Source organism: Lactuca saligna, chromosome 4, assembly GCF_052625555.1.
Source record: "Lactuca saligna cultivar CGN05327 chromosome 4, ASM5262555v1, whole genome shotgun sequence".
Taxonomy (NCBI): Eukaryota; Viridiplantae; Streptophyta; class Magnoliopsida; order Asterales; family Asteraceae; genus Lactuca; species Lactuca saligna.
The window spans coordinates 109,575,637-109,582,990 of record NC_136420.1 but is presented as its reverse complement, the minus strand read 5'-3'; the positions used below and the strand labels follow the sequence as shown (position 1 = coordinate 109,582,990).

At 40.0% G+C, this 7,354-nt stretch overlaps 1 pseudogene; it reads right to left on the bottom strand.

Moving 5' to 3' along the window:
• Positions 1–641: 641 nt before the first annotated feature.
• On the bottom strand, positions 642–759 carry LOC145044778 (5S ribosomal RNA; annotated as a pseudogene).
• Between the last annotated feature and the right edge of the window lie 6,595 nt (positions 760–7,354).

The window sequence follows — 7,354 nt, the reverse complement described above, 5'->3', positions numbered from 1 at the left end:
ATTCCCCTTCCCTCGAAAATAGTTGGAAAATGGGGATGTAAAACTCACTTGTGAGTTATGAAACCATTGATGTAGGATAGAAGATCCACAAGTGCAACACTAGAGAGACGCTTAGGAGTCATTTGACATTGATTTTATGAGAGAATTAGAGAGAGAAAGGTGTGTGTTGAGGTGTGATAAGGGATCAACCGGGACTTGCTACAAATAGAGATTTTGAGTTTCACACCGCACATATGCGTGTGAACCGTCCAATATTGTCACGTGTCGCCTTCTCAATGTGCCACGTCACTTCGTATCTAGATGTATCAAGTGTCTGGTGCACTGCACCCGAGCACATGATGGGAATATTAAACTTTGAAATTCCATAACTCTCACATATGAACTCCATTTCCTACCACTTTTATATATCCTTGTAGATCTCGTCGATCTGTACAACTTTCCCTTTGCACGATTTGTCTAGTTTTGAATTTCGTTTTTAGACTAGTTTTTATTATTGTTAAAAATCATATATCCCTCATATGATTTACGTTTTAAGCGTTAGAAAAAGGGGACATTTATTTACTATAAATGTCATAACTCATCCATATAATGTTGACTGTAACATCCCCCTCTGGCACGTATCACAATATTGTCCGCTTTGGGCCACTCGACACGAGGACTTCCCAGGGGGTCACCCATCCTGGTACTACTCCCGCCCGAGCACGCTTAACTGCAGAGTTCTTATGGGATCTGCTGCCCTCACGGTTTTAAAACGCGTTGTGATTCCTTATAAGGAATGCTTAGTTCTCCTTCCCAGCCGATGTGGGATCAGATCTAACCCACTTTCACCCCCCATTATAGGGTTCGACATCCCCGTCGAACACATGGACCCGTACCCTGGCTCTGATACCATTTGTAACACACCCCTTTGGCACGTATCACAATATTGTCCGCTTTGGGCCACTCGGCACGAGGACTTCCCAGGGGGTCACCCATCCTGGTACTACGCCCGCCCGAGCACGCTTAACTGCAGAGTTCCTATGGGATCTGCTGCCCTCACGGTTTTAAAACGCGTTGTGATAGGGAAGGTATCCGCACCCCTTATAAGGAATGCTTAGTTCTCCTTTCTAGCCGATGTGGGATCAGATCTAACCCACTTTCACCCCCCATTATAGGGTTCGACGTCCCTGTCGAACACATCAACCCGTGCCCTAGCTATGATACCATTTGTAACATCCCCCTCTGGCACGTATCACAATATTGTCCGCTTTGGGCCACTCGGCACGAGGACTTCCCAGGGGGTCACCCATCCTGTACTACTCCCGTCCGAGCACGCTTAACTGCAGAGTTCTTATGGGATCTGCTGCCCTCACGGTTTTAAAACGCGTTGTGATAGGGAAGGTATCCGCACCCCTTATAAGTAATGCTTAGTTCTCCTTCACAGCCAATGTGGGATCAGATCTAACCCACTTTAATTATAACGTCCGTAGATCCGGGCTAGTCAATTTAGAGGCAACAGGGGTCGAAAACGACTTTTTGACAAAATATTATTAAGAATAAATAATCTCAACCAAGTTTTAGTATATGTTATAAGGTTTCCGTACATATAAAGAGCGTCGAAATCCGAATTATAACGAAGAAGTTATGGTCCGTCGAAGTTTTACGGCAAAACCGGCACGACACTGGGAGACGTAAATAGTGAATTTATGATAGAGCTTCTTTTAGCCTTAGTAATCTAAATGAAAGTCGTAGAATATGTTAACCTGAGAGCGTCCATAAAAAGAACGCCCAAATCTGACTTCTTATGAGGAAGTTATGATTTTTCGAAGTTTCGGCTTAGCGGTGTACAACCCGAAGTTCGAGTATTAGATCGAGCGGTTTTTAGCCGACACAACCTAAACGAGAATCGAAGGTCTCGTTATTAGTAGCGTAACGATAAAAAGACAGACGAAAATGGACATCGGATAAAGAAGTTATGAGATTTTAACGGACCAATCCTGTCCCGGCCTGTTAAAAATATAACTTTAAAAATAAAGTCAAAATTAGCCAACGGAGTCTAAACGAAAGTTGTAGAGTACGTTTCCACCTACGCGTGGATATAAATAATGTCAAAAACGGAGTTCGTATGAGCGAGTTACAAATTACAGTAGTATATTTACATATTAAAATAAAGTATAAATCATATATACGTACACATATATATACATATGTATATATCATTAGAAAGGTATCGACGATGCGGTCATTATAAGACTAATGTTGAGTTCTTTCGACATTAGTTTAGTGAAAATATCGTTAAGTCTATTTAAAATAGTATTATAAAGGGGTGTCTAGTTGTTTATATAACTATAAGGTCATTAATTAATTATGGAGGGTAGTTCTTGTAAATTCAATTACTATAAATAAGAGGCTTGGGCTCTCATATTTCTTGTACCATTCTCTTAATTCAAGAGTCTTTCTCTCCTTATCTCCCGAGCATTTCGGTCCCTCGTGATTCGACTTCTCTTTCTGTAGTTTTAGTATACTAAGGTGAGCGCTGAAGCGCTGCACGAATCTTTCTTAGAAAGATTCAGCGACGAAGTTCTGCCCCTGTAGAGCCCGACTCCTAGCTAAAATCCCCTTGAAAGTAAGTTATGCTTACCCTATTTTAAATATAGTTTATATTTAAAATTAGTATTGTTATTATAAATTTATAATAAATATTTGAGCTATTATTATGACTTATATAAGTGTCGTTATAATATCTTTTAACTACTCGCGGTACGGGGCATCTGGTTTAAAGGGCCGCATAGGGTTGTTGGATTTCAGAAGTGCTATACGCCAAAATGGTCCTGCCCTCCGGTGTTTTATGTCTGGCCCCTGTCTGTACATAGTAGTTGGAAAGTATTGTTTAAACGCTTATATAATAATAATAATAATAATAATAATAATAATAATAATAATAATAATAATAATAATAATAATAATAATAATAATAATAATAAGACTAATAATTAGTCACGGTAATATTAGACTAAAATCTAGTGGTGATAATACTAGGTTTCGTCAAAGGAAATTATTTTAAAGTAAACGAAGCGCTGTCCGAGTACCGAGTCACCATCTTCTCAGGTGAGTGCATAGTCCCTTTCATCTTACACATAGATATGAAGTATTTTAATATAAATTACGTGCTATGTGTGCATATTGTCTGAATACTTGCTGTCTATGCTGAGTGAAAGATTTTATACATGTTTTAAATGATTTAAACTATATATGTATTTTATATCTACGAAAATGTTGGGGTAAAACATGGGTAGATATAATAGATGAAATATGAGTTGGATGATGAGTTGAGAGGTGATATAGACTATAAGGTGTGGGTGAGAGGTGTATGATGTGAGGAGCCTTTTTACCAAATGATGTCCCTGTCATTCAGCAGAGTATGGATGACAACCACGGACTATCCTAGATAGTCCAGTGGAACACTATCAGGCTCGCAACCTGTAGGTGTTGTGAACGATGTGTTTACCCGGTGTACTCTAAACCTTGGTGATCATGCAGACTTGATACCTAGACCCTGGCGATCATGCAGACTTGGTGCCAAAACCTTGGCGACTATGCAGACTTAGTGCCTATTGTATAAATTCTGGCGACTATGCAGACTTAGTGCCTAAACCCCGGTGACGATGGACTTCGTGCCGATTCCTTAGGATGATCCTTAGGAATGTATGAACGAGGAATAGTTGATTCTTAGGGTAGATCCTTAAGAATAAAGCAGATAATAGGGATGGGTAATTGGGTTGATTGTTTGAAAATAATAATTATATTATTGTGGGTTGAAAACCCTATGTACTCACCAGGTTTCCCAACCTGACCCACTCAGTTTATTTATATCACAGGTGTTGATATGAAGTCACATTACACTGAGAGATTTAAAGAGATGTAGATCACTAGTGTAAATAATGTAAGTTCTGTTTATGCTTATGTTTCTGTATTAACGATGACATCCCAAATGTTTTAAAATGAACAAAATACGTTTCTTCGAAAATGTTTTAAAAACGTATTTATCATGTTTTTCTGGGAACAAATTCCGCAACATTTTTATTAAAAGAAGTACTTTTATTTTTATAAAACATAAACAAAAATCGATCTTTTCTGGCCGTGAAAATAGGGATGTCATAGTTGGTATCAGAGCATTAGTTTAAGCGAACTAGGAATATGGATTTATTTCTAGACTTAAACTTAGAATGCTAAGTGATGATTGTGAGGAGTGTGTCAAATAGATTTAGGTAATGCACCTGAATAGACACAAGCACTAGCTTATTTTAGGAATGATGCCTAAATTCCTTTTACGTGCTAAATGATGCTATAGTTTGATCGGATCTATGGTCTGTTGCCGACCGGATCTGGAAACCTTATGTGTTTAGGATTCTAAACGTACGAATACGATATTAGAACTAGCATATAAACGTTTCGGAGTGATAAGGATGATTTAAACGTCAATCTTAAGTAAAGGTCTAGATTCACCTTATTCGGTGTACAGATCAAGATGGCAAGGACCCGTAGCGGAAACATGAATGCAAATGGGAACCGGAACCAACCCCTGGTGATTGAGCAAATACCGATTGTGGTAACCGCTGCTGAGCCAATAACAATGGTCGGAGTGCAAGCAATGATCCAGGCGATGTTGGATCGTCAAATGGAGGAAACCAGACGTTTGCTCCAGAAAAATCGAGAAGAAGCAACCATACAGATCGAACAGCCCAAGTTGAACGAAGGGCAGACTGAGGAGGGAAACTACAGTGGGACTGTTGGTCAAGCCAACCCACCAATAGTTAGGCAAAACCACCAGGATGGAGGAAATGATGGACGTGGATGCAAATACAAGGATTTCATGGTGTCCAAACCACCGAGTCTATCTGGAAGCCCGACGCCGGTGGAAGTCATGAACTGGATCTCTGAGATGGAGACGATGTTTGAGAGTTGCGAGTGTAGCAACAGGCAAAAGACCGCTCTCGCGGTTCCTTTGTTGAAATCTGGAGTACTAAGCTGGTGGAAGCTACTAGCTGATTCGATGCCCAAAGGAGAAGCGAGCAAGATGTCATGGGAGGATTTTCTAGTGTAGTTAAAAATGCAGTACTGCTCTGAGCAGGATCTTCTGGAGATCAACAACGAGTTTCAGAATCTAAAGAAGGGAAAGATGAGTGTCATCGAGTATGCTGCAAGTTTTACAGAGAAAATGAAGCTTGTTCCTTATCTAGTTCCAACTGAGCTCTCCAAGGTCAATAAGTTTTCCTATTGATTACCAGCAGACTTTGGACCAATGGTCAAGCAAGCAACCACTTTGAAAGGAGCCATCTGGGAAGCCAGGAATGTTGAGACCCAGATTAGGGAAAAAGGTCTGGAGAGAGCTGAAGTTGGCGAGAAAAGGAAACATGAAGGATCATCAAAATCCAACAAGGAAAAGAAATTCTCAAAGATTGAAGAAGGAGGAGGAGGTGAAACCAAGTGGTGCGAGAAGTGTAAAAAGAAGCACTTCGGGAAATGTAGCGAGGAGGTGACTTGCTACAAATGTGGGAAGACAGGGCATTACGCCAGCAAGTGTGCGTCCAACAAGAAGGTGTGTTATGGATGTAACAAGGAAGGGCATATTTCCAGGGACTGCCCGGGTAAAAATAAGGCAGCAAGACCAAAAACGCCACCGAGGCCAAGGGCATTCCACATGATCCTCGACGAAGCAGAAAACCGTGCAAGGAATCAATGATGAGGACTTCATATCCGAAGATCAAGTTATACAGTAGCCATAGTTTCGTATGATGTAGCCTATTAGAGGCATAGTCTAGGGTGAACTTGGACACCTATGTAATAGTTTCAAGAAATAATAAAACCTTCGTTTTGTTATCTGGTGTGTTAAAATGTTATGTGATTTTCTGGTATGGTGACTTGGGAAACTGCGAGACGATACTTGGGACGAGTATGAGTAGGTGTGAATGGTAGTAGAGGCCTATACTACCGGAAGCACAGGACTCACACTTGGATCAGGGAAAGTCACAAGGTTACCAAGAAACTAGTAATTGATTTTTTTTATTCAAGTATGTCATTACCATTGTTTCGGTAATGACTAAGAAGATTGTTGTTATCCCGACCCTAGTGGTCATATCACATTGAGTCCGACTACGATGAGTAGGTTACGTGGTTCAGAGAACCAAGTTTGATGTAGCGTCCGACTTAAACCAAACGATTGAAATCAAAGCGATCAATAGAAGTATCACGCTCGTTGTTAAAGAAGTTGGTAGCTAGAAATGCTACAAGTTAAAATGTGATTATATCCAATTAGACGATGAAGGAAGGCATATTCCATTCCGGAATTTGACTCTAAGATACCTGAGTCTAAGCATTGCTACATACGATGATAGGTTATTAGAATATGACACATCGGTCAATTGTAGTAATCAAATTAACTTATCATAAGTTTGTTAAGAAGAAAAAGGAGTCTCTGATAAAGAATGAGGTTGTGACACGAAGGTCATGAATGAAAGTCCAACGAGCAGGTGCAAGACCGAGCACCGCCTGCAGTCAAGGTGTCCAAGAGTTAGATACTCGTTCGAAGCGACATAGAAGTTACAGTTATTACCTAGGATGAAGAGATAATGTATGGAGTCATTATAAAATCATGTTTCGTTGATGATTCCGGGACGTAATCACCCTAAGGGGGAGATAATTGTAACGCCCGTAGATCCGGGCTAGTCAATTTAGAGGCAACAGGGGTCGAAAACGACTTTTTGACAAAATATTATTAAGAATAAATAATCTCAACCAAGTTTTAGTATATGTTACAAGGTTTCCGTACATATAAAGAGCATCGAAATCCGAATTATAACGAAGAAGTAATGGTCCGTCGAAGTTTTACGGCAAAACCGGCACGGCACCGGGAGACGTAAATATTGAATTTATGATAGAGCTTCTTTTAGCCTTAGTAATATAAATGAAAGTTGTAGAATATGTTAACCTGAGAGCGTCCATAAAAAGAACGCCCAAATCTGACTTCTTATGAGGAAGTTATGATTTTTCGAAGTTTCGGCTTAGCGGTGTACAACCCGAAGTTCGAGTATTAGATCGAGCGGTTTTTAGCCGACACAACCTAAAAGAGAATCGAAGATCTCGTTATTAGTAGCGTAACGATAAAAAGACAGACGAAAATGGACATCGGATAAAGAAGTTATGAGATTTTAACGGACCAATCCTGTCCCGGCCTGTTAAAAATATAACTTTAAAAATAAAGTCAAAATTAGCCAATGGAGTCTAAACGAAAGTTGTAGAGTACGTCACCACCTACGCGTGGATATAAATAATGTCAAAAATGGAGTTCGTATGAGCGAGTTACAAATTACAGTAG